Below are 27,481 nucleotides of genomic sequence, written 5' to 3'. Positions count from 1 at the left end.
GCGTCTATAAACCCTCTTAAATGTCATTCGAAATTCGAAATTTCCTCTAATTCTTAGGTAATCTGTGATACCGGTTTGTTGGCATTTTGGGAAGACTCTGGTCCAAATCTGGTAACTACCTGTTTATTTAAAAAGATTAGCTGTCATAGGGTTCGTGAGAACTGTAGATTGTCCTTCTAAAAATTCTATTTTTCACATCAGAATGCTGTTTTACTATGCAATTAATTTTTAGGATAAGTTAGTATTTTTTTGCCGATCGTTAATTCTTTAAATATAGCCTGGCAAACGACTTTGTCAGTAGAAAAAGGCACGAAATTCAAATTTTCTATGGGACAATAAACCTTCGCGTCTACATTTTTTAAATTTGCCGTTTTTTTCTACTGACGGAAATGGCTTGACAATAGGGTTGTTTCCAATTTTTTTGAAACGCTTGTATTACGTTCTATATTAACTAAAAGTTGCCCTAAAATTCAACTTTTATACTAAAAACGGCTTTAAATATGTTAAATTAACAAAATATATTTTGACAGATGCTTTCGCGACAAAACGCTCTTTGAAAATTGTGTGACGTCACAGTTTACGGTTTGACACTTAACTACATACACACGTAGAAGATACGAACTGTCAACTGACATTTATCATTTGTTGTTTATCGCCTAACTGTCAACAACAACACTGTCAATCCGAGAGTTGTGACGTCATCAGAATCTTCAATGACGTTTCGAGTTTGGTCACGTGACGCGTGCCAAAAGATATTTAAAATTCAATATTTACAAAATATGGTCATTACAGGTCCCCTAAAAGTAGTTTAACATGTTCTTATAATCCAAAACAATTTATTGGGATACAATTCTGCCCTAAGATTTGTAGATGGAAACAACCCTATTAGGTGTACGATAAAGTATTAGGTGGACTCGTGTGTAAGCTCAGATACTACCAAAAAACCAAGGGCCTCACGGGTGTCTAACTAGAAATACACATCTTGAGCTTACCACCAAAGTGGCTTTAACCCTTTGTGTCGCAAATTTTTGTTTATTGCATTAAAAGAGTAATTATTTTTGCCGTAGTTTATGGCTTACGATTAAAAAAAGGGAAAACACTATTTTTTTTTTCATGTTTATTTTGAATTTCTTCTTATTAGTAATTGTAGGTGTAGTATGTAAGGTTTATTGACATTTTATTTATTTATTTGCTTTTTTCTGTTTGTAACATGTATTTTAATTGTAAATTAATTTATTTAGGTAGTTATGTTTTAAAATGTCGTACGCCGGAAAGGTACATCATAGTTGCTACATGTAAAACACCCTATCACCTATACTAAATGTATTTTATACCTATGATGACGAAATAATAAATGATTGATTGATTGAAGGGGATGTATGTAAATAGGTAGGTTCAGTACCCCTAGTGTAAAGTTTTTCGATAGCGAAACGTGACGTACGCTTTTGCGTTGTCTCATTTTGTATGGAATGTAGAAACAGTGCACCAAGCGGGACGTTTTGAAAACTCAAAATCCCATACAAAATGAGACTAAACGCAAACGCGTACGTCAGGTTTCGCTATCGAATAAATTTACACTAGGGGCACAGAACGAAAAGAGTTAAAAACTATGAAAGTTATTTTTTAAGTATTCTTTATTGTATTGCAGTCATGCTCATTATACATTAGGTGTTACAATTTGAAGATGGTAGGTACATGACACCCTGTAAGGGCACTCAATATTTCTTATGTCTAGGTATTTAATACTTATGGCAACGAGATCTATATTTATAACGTTATATTTTATCGTTATATTAAGTAAATAATAATATCAACCTTTATTTCCAGAAATTCTAATTACAGAATGCAGAAGGGGTCTCCGCTCTAGGCTTCGCCTGTATCGCGTCGCGGGTTACCAGAGCCCAGCTTTTGGCAAAAGAAACATATAACTAACAATCATATTGCAACACAAAGTAAACTCCAAAAATGTTAACAAGTAATTTATTTGGTGCAACGAAATACAAGTGGATAAAAGCATATTAAAATATACTCAAACATACCCACTTTGTCACTAGGAAAATGCGCGAAATTCAAATTTTCTAAGGGAAGACAAAATGTTCTGCGCCTATATTTTTAAATTTGCCGCCTTTTTCTACCGACAAAATCGCTGTGTCAGAGTATAAAAATTACTATAATATCGCTTGGTAGGGCACCCAGAAGGCTAGTCCATGCCCTGTTAGTATGTATGGGAAATCTTGCAAGTTAAATTTGACCCACTTCCCGGTTTCCGATGAAGCTGAATATTTGCATACATCTGTAAGTCGGGTGACAATGCAATATTATCGATCCTTTTGTGAAATTCTTATTATTAAGTTTACCATATCTATAATAGTACAATGTTTTTTTTAGAACAATAATAACTGCATCAATAAATTGCTCTGATATTTAGATTAAGATGATATTTGTAAAATTTGACGATTTAAAAGTGCTTGTTGCTAGGCCTATTTGAATAAAGAATATTTTGACTTTGACTTTATTATGGTACCATCGAGCTGATCTGATGATGGAGACAAGAGGTGGCCATAGGAACTCTGTGATAAAACAACGTAACCTAATTGTGTTTGGGGTTTTTAGAATTGTCTCGATGTGTATTAGTTGCCTGTGGAAAAAAGTACAGTCAGCGATAAAAGCTTGTACCAAAAATGAAAGTCTGCCAAAAACTTATTTATTATAAAATATTTCATCACTTGGGACAGCTCTAAACAAAACATGGCTCGCGAGTCTCCGAAAAAAATACGTAGCTATAAATACTTGAAAAAAATAATTACTTAAATATGTCATTCCGAAACCAGGAACGATCCACAAAAATTTTTTTTTATTAAAAGCACTAATGTCAAAACTTATATAATTTTTAGGGTTCCGTACCCAAAGGGTAAAACGGGACCCTAATTATTCAGACTCCGCTGTCCGTCCGTCTATCTGTCCGTCAGTCACCAGCGTCACCAGGCTGTATCTCATGAACCGTGATAGCTAGACAGTTGAAAATTTCACAGATGATGTATTTCTGTTACAAATACTAAAAAGTACGGAATCCTCGGTGGGCGAGTCCGACTTGCACTTGTCCGGTTTTTTTTATAATAGGCATTAATTAATGATGATATTGTCATATAAATTACGCGTGTCGAATAGAGACAGCATTGATAACATTCTTGCGGAAATGTCCGATATTGATTGCGAATGATTAATGGAGTATTCGATTAAGGCAAGGTTAAGATAAGGACATTTTATTTTCTAATATGGATTTTTCTTTTATTATTCAATTTTGATGCAAACATACATTTAGCCCAACGTTAGGTAGTGGCCTATATGTTAAGTGCTAGGCATGCAAGACCTGATTGCCCTTACAGCAGATGCAAGGGATTGGCTGCTCAATTTAGATTTAAAACTATACCTAATTATATGTATATTTCTTTTTTTTTTGTAAATCTTCATTCAGGAAAAGCCATACGATATAATAATATGTTAAGTCTGCCTGTCCACTGGAGCGGAGCGAGGCAGCTTAGCGGTAAATGAGGTAAAAATCCACCAATAGCGCAAGGAGGAGCGGAGATTTTATGTACTTTTATTGGTGGATTTTACCTCGCTCGGCGCTTGGCTGCCTCGCTCCGCTAGTCCACTCCAATGGACAGGCTGCCTAAAGGACAAACGCTGGTCCCTCACCATGAACATAGTTGGTAACCTGACCTATAGGTAATACTGTACTGAGTGAATCAAAGGTACTGTTATTTTAGGGTTCCGTAGTGAACTAGCAACCCTTATAGTTTCGCCATGTCAGTCTGTCCGTCCGTGGCTTAAAACGCTGCAACTAGGCAACTAGAGTACGTAAATCACAATCACGCATCACGCCGAAAACACAATCATCTTCTACTTCCTCGCGTTGTCCCGGCATTTTGCCACGGCTCATGGGAGCCTGGGGTCCGCTTGACAACTAATCCCAAGATTTGGCGTAGACACTAGTTTTACGAAAGCGACTACCATCTGACCTGAGGGTACACAGAGGGTAAACTAGGCCTTATTGGGATTAGTCCGGTTTCCTCACGATGTTTTCCTTCACCGAAAAGTGACTGGTAAATATCAAACGATATTTCGTACATAAGTTTCGAAAAACTCATTGGTACGAGCCGGGTTTGAACCCGCGATCTCCGGATTGCAAGTCACACGCTCTTACCGCCAGGCCACCAGCGCTTGCCACGCCGAAAACACAATAACAAGAAAAAATATTTACAGTACATATGGTGCTACTTTACCGCACTAGTGCGAAAATTAGCATATTACGCTACTATGTCGAACATTTAAAGGGCCATATGTACTGTAAAACGTTGTACGATACATGTGCGAATAGGTAATTCGCAACTCGCGTCGATTTAAAACATTCCCTTCGATCGTGTTTTAATTTATCGCGACTCATTTCGAATTTCCTATTTTTCGCACTTGTATCAACTTTATCTTGATATATATCATTTAAGCTACTAGCTATATCGGGGATGCCGAATTCATTTATGGTACCACATTGACTACACCATTCCGAAGTAAAGCGTATGAAATACAATATACATATATTTAATTCATATTCATGCTTAAAACGCTAAGCCGATTTAATTTGGTATAGAAATAGTTTGTCCCGAGAAATCAAGCCTTAAGAGTGTGAAAAGGGGGTTGGAAGTTTGTATGGGGAATCAATAACCGCTGAACCGATTTAGATGGAATTTTGTATGCTCTATACTGTTTAAGTATTTGAGTCACGTTTGGTATCATTTTCAACTAAATCATCTTTGACCTCAGTTATTAACCTCAGATAGCACCGAAGCTGAAACAACCTGCATCTAAACCACCTCCTGCATCTCCAACCTGCATCTGCAAGATCTGGGTGGCTCCACTTCTTCCTATATTGGTTCAGAGAAAGCCGCATTTGGCCTTTTTATGTCATGATGTCATGTGCAACCGCTACTACTGAGGTAACTTCTAGATGGACTTTTTATTCATGTTATGGTTACCCTTTCTTTTTTTTTTCAGGGGGGAAAATTATGCATTCCGCATACCACCTGGGTGCGGGGGTGACCCGAGTGGTTATGTGGGACTCCCGTCTAGGCTAATGAGGCCCACGGTATACCCACTAAAAACCCCCCATATGCCACCTCACCGCCCTAATGGTGGGGTTACGGGAACGCTTACGTACTCATCCGCGACCCCACCAGCGACAGCCGCCCGCGAGCGGCTCCTGCGATCCAAATGGTCCAAATGGTTACCTACTTACGTAAGCGTACGACCATCTAACTGTTATCAAGTAACATACAACAACACATGGTCCACAAGTTCAATACAAAATTAACTAGTTAATTGCAGATGATTTATCCATATCACCTATTGCAGAAAAATCAAGCACTTACAGGCAAAAGGTCATAACCCCGTAATCGCAAAAATACTCAATTTTTTTGCTTGAACTTGTTATTTTATTTTTTAACATTTAAATTTAAATTTTAAATTTACTTGTTTGTTAAGATCCATTTACTTATTGGTTAAATTTTTAACAGAAATAAATAATATTGTATATATAAGCACTTAATGATATTTTTTTATTTCATACATCAGGTACCTATTATATAAGCGATTTATCGGTACCTACTCGTACTCTTAAAAGTATGTATTTCTACCGTAGCATATTTATGAAAACGAAATAAAAACAAATTAATTTTCCACCGCGTAGGAGACCAGCTTTCTAAATGGCCGAGACGAGACAGGGACAACACGTGCCACTCGCGCAATTTAAACAAAAAGACCACCTACGCACCATAAAACTACCTATAATTTAAGAAAAAAGTTGACAATAGACAATTGACACTCGTTTACTTTTTTTACCTGAAAATTCGTATGGTGGGAGGGGAGGGGCGCGGAGGGCGCGGAGCGCGGCAGTCTCGGTTCGGCCGTTCGAGGGGACGCCGTGCCGCTCGCTTTATCAACAATAGATCATAAAAATCGAACAAATCCTCACTTTAACGTAGTTTTAGTAGTTTACATTTATTTTAAGCAACATTTTAACTAGTTTCAATTTATAAAACGAAGTTTTCAACATCGACTTAGATAAAGAAATTACTCCAAGACTGAAAGGACGTATAGATTAAAATTGTGCTTCTTTTTAATTTCGATAAGATTAAGTTTTTACGAACGATAACGTGAGTGTGCGTGCCAGTGTCGGTAATTAACGCTTTTCAGTGCAGCGGTATTACTAGTGTTGTAAAAAGATTGGATTTTGGTGGTTTTAAGGTAAGTTTCCTAATAAAACGATTACACTACAGCATAGACATACTATTGCGTTTTCCAAATAGAAAAGATATAATTTTTCTAGGCATTAATGAGTAAAATCCATGTTCTGGATAAGTTTTTTAAGAAACTGCAAGGTTTACAAATTATAGCAGTTCTCGCGCGGTACCGCCCTATATTCTCTTACCCTCATTTTATTCGATTTTAGAGATACGCCTACTGTGTACGCCTTCGTTATACGAATTATATCAGAAAATATCTAAAAATGTATAATACCAAAAAAAAAATTCAAAACAGTACAATAACAGGGGCTTATTTTACAAAAAATATGTATCTGCGTAAAAAAATAAGCATTTTTGTGTTTTTTCTTATAAATTTGTGATTTGTCTGATCTACCTTTTTTTATTAGGTATATAAGTTTGTAATATTTTACTGTAATACTTTTCATTTAGTAATGTTCATGTAGATTAGTTTGAGATTATTGATTTTCGGTATGGGATAATTGTATTTTTTTTTTATTAAAATGAGACATTGTTTTTAATATAAAATAGACATAGATGCAATGTAAATATAATCAAATGGACATACAACTTAACGATTAAATAATTATTTGTAAGTTTGTAATTACTTTAAAATATATTAATAACAACGAATACAAAGCTACAAGCGACTAAAAAGCTTCCAACGATTAAATTACAATGATATTGAAAAATGAAAAATATGGAAAAACTAATGGTGTTCCATTTGAGATTATATTTTGTTTTGCAATTAATATATCAAAATTAGATTAGAAACTTGTTTATCTTAGAGCCATCTACTGATATCAGTCAGTGCCCAGTGGTATTGAAAAAGTAGTGAGTAATTTAGATTTTTAGGACAGATTGATAAATAGAGCAAATTGTGAAATGAACTTATCAATCGATTAAACCCTTGAAAGATAATGCTTTAACTTTTTGTAGTTACTGAGTAAATTGTATCAGCAGTATTTATAAAAGGTATGGCAGAGAAAACTGAAAAAGTAAGTTGTGCAGTTTAACAAACCTTCATATTATAAGGTAAAAATTTAGATTTAGCAATGTATTGTAATTATTCTGAAAAATATTAATTTAAATTGCATATTTTTGTTTCTGTTATAATAATAATATAGATTAGAAAGGGATCTAAATAGTTATTGACTTACCAATGCGGTTTTTATATTTAAGTATTTTATGAATAGCGTTCCGTCGGTCTTTATCTTTAGTTATTTTAATTGGGTACCTACACACTGTGACTAGTTTTTTTTATTAATTAGCAGAAATTAATTACACCTTCCTAATTATGTATTTTGATTAAACAACAATTCATTATTTAGATTAATATGATTGATTAAAAAATAATATTTATTTAACAAAATATTTTAGCGCAGAGTTAGTTACTAATTTAATTTAAAAACGATTTATGTTGTTTGAATACTATATATTTAGTAGGTATATTACTTTTATTCTTCGAAAACGGTTGTTCTAGTACCCTAGTTCAGGTTTTGAAAGGGTCTGAAAACCGCGCAGAGTACCCCGGAGTTACAAGAAGGTCAAGAAGCCATAGACGCAGGTAACCACTTGGGTAGTAACAGTAGCAACTAAAAAAAAATTGCCGTTCCTTCAAATACATATAAATAAAAACTAGATACACTCATCCGTCAAATTAGGTACGAGTACCTACATAAAATAGCAATTACTCCTACCTCTCAAACGTGCCCCTCGCAGAAAACCATTAAGCTACCCCGCCCAGGGGTGGAACCACCACTGGCAACATCGTAGCGTAATAGTGGTTTGATGTCTATTGTATTTTTTTTTTCTTTTAAAGCGCGGTGTTTGGAAATTGCTACTTGGATGGTTTTAGTGAGTGGACTTTTTATAGTGATGTTTTTTCGTGCAATTCACAATAAAACTTTGTTACAACGTTGAACAACGTAGTACCTGATAAATAAAGTTTTTCATTTTAATCATTGAGTTGTGTAATTTTGTGCAATGTTTAATTTGTTTATGGAACTATACCCGCTCGTAAAAAAATAAAGTCAATTTTTTAATACTTTCACATCTTTAGTGTTGAGAGAGCATTATAAATTAAAATTAGGTATTTACCGCCTTAGTTAAAAGGAAGCGTTATAAGTCACAAAAATACTAAAACAACAATAACAGAAACTATGAAAGAACTATGACGTTTAATTAAACATAATTTTTTTTTTATTGAAAAAAAATACAACATTTCTTAGACCACCTTCAGCCGCAGGTAAAACTATCATTAACTCAGGATTAACAAAATCGGCTATTGTTTGAATTATAGTTTAATTTTAATCTGCACTTAGAGAAGTTGTACTTACGAGAGATAATTTAAAACCACGTTAATCTGCCATTAACGCATCGTAATCTGTACTTTAATGGAGATTATAGTATCTGCAAATTTTCGTGGAAATTGGCATTTCTTTGTTGATAGATATACTATCTACTAAGCGTTTTTTTTTTACTTACTTTAACCACCAATGTTATGTGAGCATCGATTAAAATAAACTTTTCTGGGTCGGTTAATTTTTTCCTTTAAAATGAAAGAAGAAATGAGAAAACCTCGCAAAAAAGTATATTATTGACTAATAATAATCCGCATTTCTATAGCAACAATAATTATGCTAATTGATTCTCTAGCATGTAAATGACGCTAGTTACTAGCAATATCACAATGTATAACGTTTAAATATTACAAGTAGGCATTTATCCAAACTTAAATAATAATTATAGACATAGACATAGACATAGAAATTTTTTATTCAACATCACATGAAATGGCAGAGTTAACAGACAGTGACATTTAATACAAATAAGCCTTAAATTCAGACTTAAAAACTAAGAAATTGAGTTGTATATATGAGGGAGAAATATTCATGGGTGTTATACATACATGTATATGTAAATATTTTTTTCTAGACAACAAAAGAAAGAGTTAATAATCAATTTCTAAACTTATCCACCAACGCATACATAGTGATATAAATATAAACTTCAGCCATCTTCGAGAGGGCGTTGCCCAGGCCACGCCCCTTTCAAAGTTTTACATGTTTTAAATTAACTGTTAAACAATGCTTATGTAATAGTACATTACGATACAAGTGCAAGGAAATTCGAAACGAGTGGCGATAAATTAAAACACGACCGAAGGGAGTGTTTTAAATCGACACGAGTTGCGAATTACCTATTCGCACATGTATCGTACAACGTTTTACAGTACATATGGCCCTTTAAATGTTCGACACAGTAACGTAATATGCTAATTTTCGCACTAGTGCGGTGAAGAAGCACCATATGTACTGTAAATAAATATTATCAAATATATTAATTAATTTGGTTATGTTGAAGAGTGATTATGTCGTCATTGTAGGTATAATTAATTTCACGGAAGCGTTACAATTTACAGAGTTGAAAGTATTGTTTACAATTTTTGTTGTAAATAATAGTAGTTGAATAATGTTAAATAAAATAGGTACCTATTTCTCATATTCTTAATACAATTGCGTATTGAGTTCAGCTTGTAGAGAAGTATATTTACAGTACATATGGGGCTACTTTATAGCACTAGTGCGAGAAGTAGCATATTATGTTACTGTGTCGAACATTTAAAGGGCCATATGTACTGTAAAACGTTGTACGATACATGTGCGAATAGGTAATTCGCAACTCGTGTCGATTTAAAACACTCCCTTCGGTCGTGTTTTAATTTATCGCCACTCGTTTCGAATTTCCTATTTTTCGCACTTGTATCGTAATGTACTATTTTAATTTAATAAACAAACCTTATAAACTATCTAAATAAATCAATGAAAATTATGAATGCTAGTGTACAAGGGTAATTTTACTCTCATCCCTCTGGAATATCATTCCTCTGGCTATATATATTCGTAAATTCCGAGGAGATTCCGCTTAGCTGTTTATATTGTAGATGGAACTTGGCACGAGTTACACATTCGTCAAAAATGAGATGCTAATAAAGCGAAATTTCCTGGGAATATGCGAATAGGTATGACCAGGGGAATGAGATTTTAAAATAACCCATAAATGATAAATAAAGGAAACAAACGTAAAAAATAAACAAAATACTGTCGGCCTTTTATACTTCGAGTATTACTACAAATGTAGTGAATAATCCTTTCCCATCGTATTTTGTCGGAATCGTTCGTATTTGTCATGTTACTTCAATCAACCTCAGTACGTTTTGTCATAGAAAAGAGACAAGCACTTTTTGTATCGAAACCGACTGAAATAGCAAGACACGTTCGTGCGTTTCCGTGAAAATACGACCGGAAAGGATTATTCACTACACCTATTTCATTTTACCGTAAAACTGTTTAGGTACCTTATTATATTATCTTGATTTGTCTTCTTTAATATTAGGCACTTAGGCATCCTAGGTCACGATAAACATACGTATATAGATAAATACATAAGTTAACGGCACCAATCTTGGGACATTTAAGTTAATGTGGAGTATTTTTTATATTTCACTGACATCTGTAAAATGTCTACCGCTTTATGCTTTAAAAGTTGAATGTCCAATTCGTCCTTTATGTTTTCTATGTATTTAATGAAAGCTACTACAATTCGTTTCAATATTATTAACCAATTAAAACTATGGTTTTTTGCTCCAGTCATGGGATGTATGGCGCCATTACTTTTCGAACTAACAAATATCAATGATCTTGTTTATAGTAAAATGTTGCCAGCGATTAAAAACTGATGATAAATACTTGCTTTACAGGATTTGTCTATACCATCACATTACTGGTGCCTGTTGCATTATAGGGGTGTTTACTATACTCATATATACATAGAAAACATGACTCAAGAACAAATACCTATCTGTATTCATCACAAATCGTTTTTTCGAACCCGGGACCACGGGCTTCATAGGCATGGTCACTACCCACTAGGCCATACCGGCAGAGATGTGACTTATTTGAAATACTTGTATTTAAAATGCAAATACAAAATGCAAAATACCTATTTTGTATTTTGTATTTAAATACCTTTTAAAGAAAACTATTTTGTATTTTATTTCAAATAGTTTTTGGGACCTATTTTCTATTTTCAAAATACAAAATACTTTTTATTAGGTGAAGTAAGTAGGAGTTACAATCTCTTCTGACGTTACAATCCTTGCAACTCTCTCATTCTTTTATGGCGACCGGTCTGGCCTAGTGGGTAGTGACCCTGCCTATGAAGCCGATGGTCCCGGGTTCAAATCCTGGTAAGGGCATTTATTTGTGTGATGAACACAGATATTTATTCCTGAGTCATGGGTGAGTTCTGTTTTTTTTTGTGTATTTATTCACTATGATTTTTTTGAAACAGGGTTTAACACAATAAGCCACTATTGAAAACCTCTAGGGTTTATGTAATAGTTGGCAAGATCGCGCGGACCGATCCGCGTTTGCTTAATACTATTATTCCATACTTAGTTATGTTTTCCTGTCGAAGCTGTTATTGTATCTATCGTTTAAATATCGACCTTATGTATATGTACTTAAGTATTTATAAATATTTATCATTGTCTAGTACCCACAACACAAGCCTTAATGAGCTTATTACTGTGGGACTTAGTCAATTTGTGTAATAATGTCCTACAATATTTATTTATTATTTTAACATGGAACTGGTGAATCTGTTTAGTAACGCCGCAAATGACCACAAGCGTAGCGAGAGATTAAAAATGTTGAATCTTAAGCGTTGCAAGGGTTTCAAGGCACGAGAGGTAAACAAACTTTTCTGCCCTGGTGAAACACAAACGAGACGTTTTCACCAACCAACGAGAGGTATATACTAGCTGTAAAACATTACAAATCTAAATTAATGCTTTTAATAATTGACCGTTAAAAACCATCACTTAAAATAAAAGTCCATTTAACCGGTAAACATGAGGAGACACAAAATTTGTACTCTAGAGGACTGATATACACACTATTTTTAAAGAATAAAGAAAGCCTTTCCAACTTGTAAATTCCGAGCAATACTAACTTTTTAATTCAGACTAGGTATTCACTATTTAAGAGTATCTTTTATCGCAAAGTATTTGTATTTTAAAAAAGCATTTTGAAAATACCTATTTTGTATTTAGTATTTTAAATACAAATTTGAAAACTATTTTGTATTTTGCATTTGAAATAGTATATCAAGGAAGTATTTGTATTTTGTATTTAAATACTTTTTATAAAGTATTTTTCACATCTCTGCATACCGGTCGTCGTTTTTAAATCTAACTTTACCCAGACACCAAACCAACACCCATACAAGTCATACACAGCCATACAAAAGCCTCAAACCTGCCATTCACGACTTTAATTGGATGCAGAAGTGCTGAGTCAGCGCGCTTTGTTCCTTCCGAGTTACGCACCAAGGATGTATGGCTGTTGAATGAGACATGGTAAAAGGTATACTATCATTAAGGAATACGCATAACATGGGAATACGATTGGAATTTATTTATTTTGTTTATTTAAAAGAAAATCTTTACATAAAAGATATACATCGTATTTTATTTCCATTAATTTCAAGGGTGCATTCCTGAGCTTAAATTAAGTAACTTTCTCAAAGAAATTATTCTAATTAACTCCGTTTCGGAGATAATCAATAATTATTTTTTATCTTATAAGGCCATTACGAGCGTATACACTTGCCTTAGCGCCTGTTTACATATTGATTAGTGTTTAGTACGAGTGTGTACATTTGCTACTAAACGTAAATACTATCTCGGACGATTGATGTTCGAAATTACATTGATATGTTACAGTTGTCAATTGTTTGGTTGAATTAAATGTAATGCCCGTGTTACAACAAGGCTATATGCAACATATAATAACTTATTATAACTTTTTATACTAATAAAAAAAAATGATTTTTGAAAATTAACTATATGCCATTTAGTTTCCTTAAACGTGTATACAGAGGCATTACCTTAACTAGATCTAAAATGGACCCTTGAGACATTGTACCAAGGATGCTGGCGGCATATCCTCGTTGGATCGCAATGCGGATTCGTTATGCGAGGAAGCCGCCAGCTCTTCTAAAATATATTTGTGATAAACCCACAAATAATTGCCCTAACAGGATTCGAACCCGGGACCTCCTTCGTTAGCTATTTAGTTTTATTAGAAGTAAAATAGTGGAAGGTGTAGCTCATAAAATACGGCGTTGCGTGAACAAAAGATTTCCTTTGGCAGAATAGGTGCATAGGACCCAAGGATGGATTTAGGAAGCGGAGCCGTCAAGATTTTTTATGCACATTTTTAGGGGGGGGGTCTCTACTTTATCTTGATATCTATATTATTTAAGATACTAGATCAAGTTTGGTATCGTTTTCGTATAAATTGGGGACGCCGAATTCATTTATGGTATCATATTGATACCATTCCTAAGTAAAAACAAAAAAAAATACTTTTTTCAAAATTCCTCTTCACGCCAAAATCCCTGAACCAATTTAAGTAGTTCAAATTTGGTACGAGTATAAAGATAGTTAGTTATTGCTTCTGTTTATTTTCCGCAAATCGACAACCATTATGCCTATTATGCGTGACACGAGGTAGCGCTACTCTAACCACCCCAGCTCCTCCACGAAGCCTAGCAAGGCTTTCAGGTTGCTAACTGCCGCTCTTAGTGTGCACGGAGTCCCTAGGTGTTTGTTCCTGTATACTTCTACCTGTTTGCAGTCTAGGAGAATGTGTTTTGTTGTTTCTTCTTCTTCCATGCACGCTCTGCACATGGGGCTGTCTGTTTTACCCATATTGTGTAGGTGTTTGTTTAGTGTGTTATGTCCTTATTAATCTTACTATTTTACGTAGTTGCTGTCTAGGTATTTTCACTTTCAGTAGTATAAGAATAGTTTGAGTCCCGGGGAAGAACATGGGATAGTTTTTATCCCAAAACTCATCTCGCAAGGGTGTGAAAAGGGAGGTGGAAATCCATAACTACTGAACCGATTTTGATGAAAATTGGTATAGAGATAGTTATTATCACAAAAGATAAAAGGTGTAGGTTTGTATGGGGAATCAATAACTTCTGAACAGATTTAAATGAAATCTACATCTTTAATTTAATTAGTTTAAAATGATACCAGTGATACGATAATGACCAGCATACGGCTATGCTTGCTTGCCACCGACGTAGTATAAATAAAAAAAACTTTTTGTTTTTCCCAAAAAATAAAACATATTTAGTTACAATGACTATTTACATAATGGATATATACACAGGATTACTATAACTAGCTTAAATCTAAAATAGGGGGCGTCCACAAATTACGTAACGCAAAATTCCAAAATTTTTGACTCCCCCCCCCCCTCCCCTCATGTAACAGGACCGTCACGCTTATCTGGGACCCCCCCCCCCTCCTTCAATTCCGTTACGTAACAAGTGCTTTGTAAAAATCTTTAGGTTAATATTCAGAAAAGAAAGACAGGTGGTAATATATATACTTTTTAATCAAAAATCTGTCTGTTTTAATAAATCATTAAACTGTGGTTTCAAGGAATCAAGAAATTTAATCATCTATGAACGGGTTTTGGTTCCATTTCTTAATACATTCTATTAAAGGTAAATCAGAAACGCTCTCACAATCGGTATCGGCTTCGGCGGCGATCCCATCTTCTGTGGCTAATATTTTATAATAATACATAAAAAAAAAACAATAAAAAATGTTTTTATGTATTATTATAAAATCGTGCGTGACGTGCGTGACGTAACGCAAACCTTGAAAAAATATCTTAAGTAGGTAGCTGATGTACCTACCTTCTCATTTCAAGTACTTATATAATTTTTGACAGAAGTTCAATACCTCTTGCATGTCTTGAAAATCATGAAATAATCATGATATGCCAACGGATGAACAGCGAAAGCATGAAACTGAAAACTTCCCTAAACTACTGATGACATCCATATCTAAAAATGGGTACGTACGGAACCCTAAAAAGAGTAAAAACTTTTTTGGACTTTGATTATAATTGTGGATGACAGCCAACGTGGCAATAATAGTTTCATTCGGCCAATAATTTAAAAAAATGTTTTAGGGAAATATCGTATACCCTGATATAAAATTAATAAGTAGTAGTAATAATTTTTTTTTATACTAACTTGGATAGTTTTATGGAAGACGAAAACATGGATGTTATTTGTGATAAATATTGGGTTGTAAATAAGTGTTTTGTTATTTACATAAATGTTACTCCTATCACACAAATAAAAGCAGATATTTATCTTTGATAGGTACTTAAATATGATTCCTACAAATTACTTTTTTGTATAACTCTTTTTTAAAGCTAACTTTTTCACAAGGTGCGTTGGCTTTTCCATTTCAAGTTTTGGGGGTAAAACTTGCATTTAAGGTTACTAGAGTTAGACCAAGATAAGTCTGCAGCGATTTTGATAGCACACGCAGTGCAGGTGTTATTTATACTTCATACGTCATAATTTCATAGATGTTGACGTTTAAAATAACACTTGCACTGCGTGTGCTATCGACATCGTCGCCGACTTGTCTTAGTCTGAGTCTATGGATTTTTTATGTTATTTTCAATCAAAATCACAAGCTCTTTCGATCCTAATACGAGAAAAATAGTGTCTCCAAATATTTTTGTTTGTCAGATGTTATGCCAAATGGACTTACATTTGTTTGCCAGTAAGAAGGCACAATGTGGAGATCTTATGTTCTTACATATTTTAAATAGTATTAAAATCTCTTTTAAGCCCACCATTGATAAATAAATAATCATTCAATTAACCAATCAATCAATATGAGATATTTAGATACATACGTAGATATTCTATAAGCAAAATCGGGCATCATAAACGAATATGTAACCCATATATCGTGCTCAACGCTCATCCAGCGCTAATATATCACAGTAGTCGTCATCGTGACGATAAAACATCAATTAAGAGTTTCCCATGCGCGAGCGCAAGTTAATCACCGTTTCATAGCCGCAGGCGCCATGTTGGTTTTGTAACCGGCTGTACGTCATTCTATATTTAATTAATAAACTAGCTTGGGTGTTGCTTTACGTGTTTTTTTATATTTATTGTTCGCTATTTAACGGTTTCTTTTACTAGCGCGAAACAGAGTTATGTTTTTGTCAGTTACGAGTACCTAACTATTTATTCATTTACAAATAATTTAATTTTCAATTTATATTTTTTATGTTTTACCAGCGCGAAAGGAATGTAGATAGTTATAGGTTTTTCGTAGTATAGAAAAATGCAATACAGGGAAGTAGACTACCTGCAAATAGAACTTTGTAGATCAATATGATGTTACTTTATTACTATTTGGTTGTGAAAGACCGTTTAAAATGCCGGATTGATTATTTACTAAAAATTTATTGATTAAATACCTACATATAATTTTATTTTTAAAAGAAAAATAATGAATGTTTTTGTGACTATGTCTAGAGTAATAATATTAAGGTAATAAGTAAGTAATAACCAAGAACCAAGTAATAAATTTCCTCCCAAGGACAGGACGCCAATAAAAATGTGCCCATGTCCTCAAAAATTATTCAGAACAAACGTTCGAACCCAATTATGTACAGAAAGTTAAAGATATAGAGATGCGTTATTAAGTCCAAATAGACCAGATACAAGTTCTTAAATAGGATTTAAAACCTTATTATGATTCAAAATTATGTCTTGACATCCATTTTTGCGTACCGAACACTATTAATTACTTATTCAGACCCTCATTCTAAGTATACGGTGTCTATTTTTACTATATAACCGCAAAATTAAACTAGACGTAGGTTTTTGTGCTATAAACAATTCTGTTTTTTTTTTATTATTTAGTCTTAACTACCAGAGCATAATTAATTTTTGATTTTTTTCGAGCGGCAATGCATTTCGTACATCATAGTCACTGTGACATTGGTGACGTCGCGTCATTAAATGCAACGTGCAACGTTCTGAGTTAACCCTTTTCCAGGCCGCACCAATCTACAAGGTTTTCCAAAAAAATCCAAATATATTCCAATTAATCCAGCTTTGTTGATTCATTTGAAGACATACATTTCCTGAAACTTTAATCTAATTTGCACCTTAAATCGGAATGCTAAAGTTGAAATTTTAATGGCGCGTATGTGGTCGATAAATCGTACTATGCCTGGAAAAGGGTTAAAACAAAGTAGTGATACATTGCTTGCTGAATTATTTTATATGGAAAAATAAAATTCGTCCATTTTTTATAAAAACTATGAAAGAAAAATCAACCCAAAGCCCAAACTAACTACCCTTTGATTGATGCGGTCGAATCAAAAATACACGTAGTATATATCCCAACTGTAGGTTAGACTGGCAACAGTAAAGCAACAGCCTGCTAACAGTGCCTTCTAATAAAATTTGCTTGTCACATTTTTTTTAATTAAATAAAAAAAAAATTAATTCTTACTGTCCGTATTTTAAAACTAAAGTTTTTTAGTTTTTCCCCAATCCCTGAATCGTATGCTACAGCGTATAAAAAAATATTCGTCAGCTTGGATTATATCATACCGCACCATGATTATATCATACCTCAGACCGGTGCAGTGCCAATTACCTGCACATCATTAGTCGTAACGAGCAGATCCGGAGATCGCTTTTTAGATGCGGGGTGATAGTCATCTGTTTGAATTCAGAAGTTTATCGTTATTACGAGTCTTATTTGAAGTCCGAAACAAATAAATGTTGTTTAATGAATGCAATGTTGTGTTAGTGTAGTGAACTGTAGTGCTTTTTACCGTTTTATGATAAAGTAGTAGATATTGATAATTTAGAACACTTTTCCCGCTTTATTAGGTTGAATAATTAAAAATGGTATTTCATGCAATTTGTAAAATTGTATAAAACACATTGCTGGATAAGTACTTACGTTAGCTATATCTAATACATCAGGTATTTTCTTGTAACGATTAACAACATATCTAAAAAACTTGTAAAGTAGGATAAATCGAAAACCAATGCGGTAAATATGCTTTTTGTGTGTAGGTAATAATTTTTTTCCATTAATTTCTTAGAAAGTCGAGAAATAATGTAAACTAGAAGTGTGACGTCATTACTTTGGCTGTATAAGATAAAATATTTTATGTATAAAATTTGAATTGGGTCCGGTTGTATAGACTGTCATTAATTTCAAATGCCATTGTCAGTTGTCACGTTTCTGTGTTTTGCGTTTCTTTGCGGGCTCTTTCTTTCAGTAAAATATTATTTTAGCTTTCCCGCCATAGTAGTGATGCCATAGTACACTTACGACCATTTGGAATTCGCTACTTTTAGATTTGATATTTAAATGAAAAATTGGTTTTCAGGTGAAATTAAAACACGATAAATAAAAATCGCCCATTTGAAAAAAATCAATGTTGTCAACTATTGTTTCTCGACTATCTTTGAAATGATAGGTATCTCTTACTTTTTTTTATATTTATTTATGTAATTACAATATACAATACAACATAATAATTTTTTTTAGGAAAACCTAAACTAAAATAAAAATTCACCCCTCGGCAAGGTGCCGTAGATAACAATACTTAAATAACAGGTTGGTTAAAAATATGCCGGACCCAAGAATTAAGTTTAATGTCAGATAAATTTAAATTAAGTAAGTAGACTAGCAATGATATAACCAGTACATACCTACCTACTAACGAATTAAACTATCACTCAAGCATTTACATGCTTTATTTTTAATTATATACTCTGGCAAACTCGCTTAGTAAAAAAAACGCATCTTTTTATATTTGCCCTTTTTTACTGACGGAAAAGGCTTGTCAATCATTAGGATACGTTTACGTAGGTACATATTTAGGTAATATGCACAAAACTTTCAAATCTATTTATAGCGTATTTACATTACAGATTATTAACATGACGAGAATATAATAATAAAATGTTGAGTAAATCAGATAGTAATACACACATCCTATTGAACATTACACCCCAAAAAACCGATTACATTTCGTAACTTGATTACAAAAACTCATCAATCTGATAAAAATCCACTTCTTGACACTTTCGTATCTTATCTGTGGCTAGAACGTTTACTTCATTACCTACCTTAATCTATATTAAAAAGAAACATTAAAAAAGATACATGTCAAAACTAATTCATTCAAATTTAATATCTGTGGCATGGATTACTGGATTGAAATTAGTTCGTTTTATGTATTATTTTGTTTCTTATTGTACCATTGTTGCTAATTTTGTCTTGTTATCATAATAACGAATCTTTGTTTGATAAAAAAAGTCGTGATTCGGTATGAAACACGCGTAATGCGACTGTATTGCCAGATTATTGGTTAATACGGAGAATTTAGATATATTATTAGGTTTAAACTTTATAAATACTTATTTTGGTAGATAGATAATTTATCAGTGCCTGTGCATTTTTCACTTTCAATAATTAACTGGACAATAACATATACGTGCAACACATAGTTTGATCTACTTGTAAAATCAGTCATCCTACTATTTATACTAACTTAAGAAATATGGATATAAATGACAATGGATTTAATTTTTTTTTTTAATTAAACTACGTGCATAGTTTAGCGATAACTTAGTTTTTCATACATACCCACTTTTACCTACCTACAGAGAGACGTAAACATATTAGGTAGCAACTGTAGCCAACCCAACCCACAACAAAGTTACGTAACTGTAAGATGATAACTGAACATTGCGCTTTGATAATTGCACTGCAATTGTCATGTCTTCATTATTCTCATCGTGATATATGTATTTAATTATTATACGATTACATACCTACCTAATTAGGACTACAGTAGGTACCTTAATTTAAAAAGGAACGTAAGCAAATAGCACAAAATTGGTTATTACTTGAGATTACTAGGTTCTAATATTTTTATTGAAATATGAATAAATAGCCGTTATTTTGACTAAAAATAAATACAAGTACACTGTTTTATCATTACATTTTATCATTATTACAATTTATGATCATATTTTATTTATATTAAGTATATTTACACTTTCTATTATTTCAAATTTCAAAATATATTTACGTCTATTATGACTTGGTAATTTTTATGACACACAATAAATAAAGACTATAAAGAGACCTTCCTCCTACTGTGCGCAATTTGCAAAACAAAACAGTGCCAACTTGAAAAAAATAACCGCCCATAGACAATGACCTTTTTTATTTCACAAGAGGCAGATGTTCGAGCGCATACTGCCAATGATGTTTATGTGTTTGTTGGGAAATAATAATAATTAGTGGTACGCCCTTTCACGGCCCTTGCGGATTAGCCGCCCTTTTAAAAAAAGTCACCATTCTGGTGAGGGTAGATGGCAGTGGTTTGGTCGGTTTCTATGAAACTAGGATGTTATTTATATGGTTTTTTTATGTTGACATCACGAGTCTATAAAATTGAAGTAATGTAAGTACTAACAACTCAAAAGTAGATGGTACAAATAAAATAAGGAGTAAAAGCAAATTAATAATCTTTACAAAAGATGGGCAATCGTATATTTCTAACAAAATCCTAATTTAAGTAGATATAGATGACCTTTTGTGAGAATTACTGTAGCAGTTATAAATCCGGCATTGGTTTTAGAGTTAGACCAAGCTAGCTCGGCAGCGATTTATATAGCACAGACTGTGCAAGTGTTATTTTAAACGTCAAATATTCTATGAAATTATGTCACACTGTCTGTGCTAACTATCAAAATTATGTCGCACTGTCTGTGCTAACTATCAAAATTATGTCGCACTGTCTGTGCTAACTATCAAAATTATGTCGCACTGTCTGTGCTAACTATCAAAATTATGTCGCACTGTCTGTGTTAACTATCAAAATTATGTCGCACTGTCTGTGCTAACTATCAAAATCACTGCCGAGTTGTCTTAGTCTTACACTATAAATAGGTAGGTAGGCTATAGGCATAGGTAAAAAAAGTATTCCAAAAAGAAATCCTAAAAAAAGACAACACGTAACAGATGTCACATTAGGTATCTGAGGGCCTACCGCGAACCACATTCGACGTGTTGCCTCTCTGTCGCACTTGTAAATTCGTACGTAGGTAAGTGTGACAGGGAGGCAACACGTCAAACGTGGTTCGCGGTAGGGCTTCTGTTTCTGAATGTAGGTAAGTAATGCTGTATCTCAAAAGACAAGTAGCCCCATAAAAATTAATTTACTTAGGTACCCTTGTTTTCCAAAAGTTTATATTTTCTATTTTAGTGAAGAAAGTAAAGTCAACGAAAGTCAAGTAAAAAAGGATTCTTTCCGATTTTTCGTTAGATTTCAGAATTTAGTCTGCAGTTTGTGATGTTATAGAAAAAAAAGGAAATCTTAAACCAACATTTAGGTTAAGGGAGAGTCGGCTAATATATCGTACCCCCGCCCGGTTAACCGTACCTTTAGTTTTCCCACTAAACAACTTACTTTATTTACACATAATGCACCAGTGTTTTAATGGAATTAAGCTCTATAATCTAATCAGATATAGCATATGACTACCATCGAACAAAAGAGAGAAGAAATATTTTTTTCGTTGGAATTGATCTAACTTTTAATGTGTGTTTGTAGTACCATAACTTATGATCAAGATAAAAAAAAACCAAATTAACAGTATATACATACATATAAACGGTTTAATTGCGTAGGTGTTAAAAATTGGCTAGTTTTATACTTTGGTTATTTACACTGATTATTTAATAAAAATAGCTAGTTGTTGAAATCGTAATATAGCATTCTGGCATTTTATTCTGGCTGGTACGATTTAACCAACTCGTCGGGTAAATCGTACCGATGGCAGTGCTTCCGAAGAAATGCATTTTGACTTTGTTCATTTAATCTCAGAATGCTCACCTTCATAATGAATATAGCCAGGGAACTGAACTTTTATATGCACAGTAAAACACTTTGTAACTACCTCCAAAAGCAAAATATCCAATTTCATGTAAAACTGGTACGATATATCCGACTCTCCCCTACACATTAAAATTGGATGCTGACACTTAAATACTGTTTTATAATATAGCTGTAAATACCTACTAAATAGTAAATATCCCAGTTGTATAGGTATTTATTCATTTACAGCACGGCCATAAAATGCTTATCTTGTTACGGCATAGGTACTTTTTATTTGAAATTATAATTGCGATCAAGCGTCATAAAAACATTCATTTATTTTTTCTCGTAGGTTGGCATTAAATTTAGGTTGTTAAAGCGGACCACATCTCGTACAATTAAATATACCGCCCACACACGACGCTATAAATTACAGATGAATAGGTAGGTTCTTTATTGTACACAATCGCGCGTTACTATTTGTTGCTATCACGTTCCACTTGCATTCATGCATGCGAAACTCACCCGATAAAATACCTATTGTATTCACAGCTTTTTAAAAAGTCACGTCGAGGCAACATTAAAATCAAATTCGAAATTCCATCTGATATTTTCGGTGACAATTTATTAGCAAGCTGTAATTTATTTCAAATAGGCCCATATAATATTTTATTCAACATCAGTGACATCTTAAACTTAAGTATTTCACTACGAGTTAGTCGTAAAGTAAGAAAATGTTCGACGTCGTTTTAATATAGGTACGTCAAATGTATCTAAAGATCCAAAGCTCTTGCATTATTTAAACTTATCGAGTCTAGATTTCCAGAATCACTCGAAAACCCAATAAAACACCCATCTATACCCATCTTGCTCCCACTTAGGAAGCGGCTAACTTAAAAGCAGCTATCTCTTTTTGTTTGCTAGGCGGGTGATTTTAAAGCCACGCCTTGCAACACCCTCTGTAAGTTCTTCTATCCTGTTCTTTCTCGTGTAAAGCGTATGTTGCGTCGCGCTGACGGTTGGTATCGATTTTCGTTTTTTCATGTTGTTTACTTGGTTGAATGCCGCCAGTGTTCGCTTTTCGAATATTTCTTGGTATCGCGTGTTGACTTTACGCGGGAGAGTTGTAATTGCAACTAGATTTATGTGCTGCCAGCCTTTTTTGTTGGGTATTTTATAGTGCAATTACTATAAATAAAAAAAACGAAGAGCATGTTGAAATGAGGATTAAAGAGCAATCGTCCGTAGATATAAATTTGTGATAAAGAGTTGAAATAAAATTTGTTTTGAAGTTTGTCTACGATAAACCTATTTACTCTTTATTATTTAATACTAGCAAGCATTACGCATTTTTTAAATCCATTTTGCAATGGTAACAAACAATGGCCTCTATGTTAAAACATTTTCTATTTATTTAAAAATTTAAAATGTATGAACCTAAATTAACATTCAAAAATACATTAAAAATCCCGGCCAAGTGCGCGCACGAAGGGTTCCGTACCATTTCGCAAAAAAACGGCAAAAATATCAAGTTTGTTTTTATTTTATTGTGTTTTTAGAATTTGTTGTTACTTATAGCGGTAACAGAAATACATCATCTGTGAAAATTTCAACTGTCTAGCTATCACGGTTCATGAGATACAGCCTGATGAGAGACAGACAGACGGACAGTGGAGTCTTAGTAATAGGGTCCCGTTTTTATTTACCCTGTGGGTACGGAACCCTAAAAATCACCTTGACTAGTTTATCCTTCATAATATACTACCTATAATTATAGAACATAGCCAGCTTTTCTTTACATACCTACCTACAAAGCTAAACTAAACAGATACCTGTTTTTTTTTAATACCACGACGGTGGTAAACAAGCATACGGCCCGCCTGATCATAAGCAGTCACCGCAGCCTATGGACCCCTGCAACTTCAGAGGTGTTACATGCGCGTTGCCGACCCTTTAAAAACCTGTACACATCTTTTTTAAAGAACCCCATACTGTAGACCCTCGGGAAAACCTCGGAAGGGAGCTCATTCCATACCCGGAGCGTCCGAGGGAGGAAATTCCTCTTGAACCGCACAGTACGCGACCTAGATCCAGAAATCATGTTTCACCGAGTTAGGAACTCTGATGCCTATACGACGATTTTGGAGTCAGCTCTGATAAATCATAATTACCTATACCTTATATCTAGTACAATCTACTCACTAAAATAGTACACACCTATATGCTTCTAAACTTTTTGTCATCTTATATTACTTTTATTTTAATTAGTTATGTTGAACTAATATGTAATAGTACGTATTTTTCGTTAAACACGTCGAAAACATGACTAGGTATTAGGACATATTTATTTTAACACGCATCCAATTTTATTAATTAACTGGTATAATTGGTATCGTTACTATGTGCTTCAAAACTTTTTTGTATCATAGTAGATACCTACGTAATGAGGTAAATGGTTTCACCGTTAAATGTACCATTTGGCGAAACTAATACAAATTTAAACTGTACTATTTTTGTTTAGAAGATAAATAAATAAAATGTTTTTAATAGAAATCAAATTAACCGCGCTATAGGTAACACAAAGAAATAAATTAGACATTAACTATAAGCAATAAAAGATTTCGAATTGGCCATCATAACATTCATAACTTTATCTGTGCAATGCCAATCATCGACAAATTTCATGCCCACATGTAGCAATTACAAAAGTAGCAATATCCGACCCTCGCAAACCATAAACAATAACTTATTCCATTTATCTCCGCGCACCATAGACGAAAACTCGAAAACTCTCAATTAGAGCACGAATGGCCAAGGCGCGTGCCCATTGTGCCAGTACCAACATGGGGGAGCTAATAAATTGAATATGCGAAGTGAATTAGAAGCCTTATGTTGGCTACATTGGATGGCGATTAGTTTTGTATTATAAGCGGGGGAAAATGAACGGTCGGCTGAATGAGAACACCTAGGCCCTGATGTCACGTCAAAAATGATTTTCAGTCTATAAACTTCTTGGTAATAAACTGTGTTGCGATGAAAATATCTAACTTTAAAAAAATTAAGTAATAGTAGGAAGAGATCTCAAAAGTTTTTACTTAGAGAAAAATTACATTTAATATTTACAATGAGTATCTTTCGTACAGCGTTCTGCCGAAAATCTAGAGGACGGCAAACAAGATATTCTAAAAGATTTTAGTTCCTACCCATTGTGTAAACGTCTTCATAAAGTTCATAATTTCACTTGAATCGTAACTCCTTCACTTTTAAACCTACGAAGGCATAAAATTCACTTGGCTAGATTATCTGCCTACCTACTGTTAAAATATATCGCATTAACACCTACGAGCTAAGTAATTTCATTTTGAAATGCAGTAAGTACTTTACCTACTTTTATCAGATCTGTTTTCGGGATAATCTCTGGTAATTCCAATTTGACTACTTCATAACAATTACCTATCTTACCAAATCATACCTTTTATTCCTATTCAGCGTAACTGTAACAGTATAACAGTTTTAAGAGGAATTCCTAGTTGTAATTTTTCCATACAAACGCTCTCGACTGTTATAGGTATACCTGGATTTTTAACCTAGAGCAATGATATTTTCAAATAAGATCAATGTCATCAATATATGTGCCGCTATGTTTTGCTTTTTGTTTTTTTTTTTGAAGAAACTTACAGCGCCTCAAAAATCGCAATAACGGCTCAATTGAATTGGCTGCAAAAAAGGCGCAGTATACAAATATGACAACAAATATTCAAAAAATCAAAACATAGCAGCATAGATTATTTCTTCCTCTTGCAGTTTCCAAAATTTCATAATGATTGGATGCGTTTTGGAGGAGGAAACAGTCGAAAGCGAAACCTCGATTTTTGAGCTTTTATGCGTAAATTTTAGTCCACCGCAGCGCGTCAAAAACATACATAGCTTAAAAAAATTGAGATTTGAAAAGTTACTCAGCTAGGAATTGGTCTCAAGCGTTTGGTCAGGAAAGTATGGCGATAAAATATCGAATAATTTATTACAAAACCTATGGCTCCGTAACCACAGGCTGTTAGCGGCCATTACATTAAAGACCTCCTGGGACTACCAACCCTCGAGACATGCTAAAAGGGAGGGAAGGTCTCAGTTTATCATGCTTGATCTTTGAACAGATTTAAGTAATAAAAATACTTAGTTGGAACTAGCTTTACCTTCCGCCCGCGACTTTCTCTACGCGGAATTAGTACTTCCATCTTTTTCCATAATAAATTCCTTCTCCCTTTTTCACCTCTCCAATAATATAATAACTATGTCCTTTCCCGGGACTCCAAATTATCTCGATACAAAATTAAATCTACCTAATTGAATTCAGTTCAGCGGTTTAAGCATGAAGAAGTAACTGACAGACAAACAGGCCAATTCGAAAGTAAGTACACTGAATTCAGAATGACATTTGATGTCATTATTTAGTCTTCGTGCATTTCACATGTATGTCCGTACATGTATTGACGCGAGCGTGACGCACGGAAACTAAAGTGTACATTCGAATTGGCCAGTGAGTAACTATCGCATTCATAATCCACAATAATACATTTATAATTAATCGCATAGTGGGTAGTGACCCTGCCTATGATCTCAATGCAGCCGATGGTCCCGGGTTCGAAACCCGATAAAGGCAATTATTTGTGTGGTGAGCACAGATATTCGTTCCTGAGTCATGGTTAAAAAAAATGGTAGTTTTCTATGTATTTATATTATATATACCTATGTTGTCTGAGTACCCACAATACAAGCCTTCTTAGTCAATTTGTGTAAAAATGTCCTATGATATTTATTTATTTATAATCATACACCGGGGTTTTCGGTGCGGGAATGTTTTCTTGTATTTATAACTGTCTATTGTAAAATAATAACCAAACTATGAATTAAAAATAGAAGTTAAGCTTCAAATGCGCTGTGAAATATTAAAATAGTATTGGTTTTTATAGTTTTAACCTGTTTTTTGGCTAGTGTAAAACATTCCCGCACCGAAAACCCCGGGGTATGTTTATAATACCTATTAGTAGTTCAAGTTCAAATAATCTTTGAACAAGTTTTGTAAATACACTTTTACAATTTACACCTACGAAAAAAATTGAATAGGAATAGTTATAATCTAGCAACCCCAATTTGTCAGTAAATAAGAAGAAAAAAACTCATCCCTTTTTTTGTGTTAATACTAGTGTAAGACAAAGACAGTATGATCCTAATAAAGTATGTTTGAAATTAGACAGTCCCTGGCCAGGAAACCATATACACGAAATCTTAATTCAACCATTACAGTCGACAAGTAGAAAAATGTTATTTTCACCT

At 33.7% G+C, this 27,481-nt stretch overlaps 1 protein-coding gene across 1 annotated transcript in view; it reads left to right on the top strand.

The window, feature by feature from the left end:
- Positions 1-5,900: 5,900 nt before the first annotated feature.
- LOC133530898 (homeobox protein OTX1-like) overlaps positions 5,901-27,481 on the top strand; it is a 60,803-nt gene continuing 39,222 nt past the window's right edge. Inside the window, exon 1 of the mRNA XM_061868967.1 lies at positions 5,901-6,300. The gene's annotated coding sequence lies outside the window, so the exon portion shown is untranslated. The remainder of the gene's footprint in view (positions 6,301-27,481) is intronic.

This window comes from Cydia pomonella, chromosome 24, assembly GCF_033807575.1.
Source record: "Cydia pomonella isolate Wapato2018A chromosome 24, ilCydPomo1, whole genome shotgun sequence".
Taxonomy (NCBI): Eukaryota; Metazoa; Arthropoda; class Insecta; order Lepidoptera; family Tortricidae; genus Cydia; species Cydia pomonella.
The sequence above is the reverse complement of the archived record's forward strand: the minus strand, read 5'-3'. Positions and strand labels throughout refer to the sequence as shown.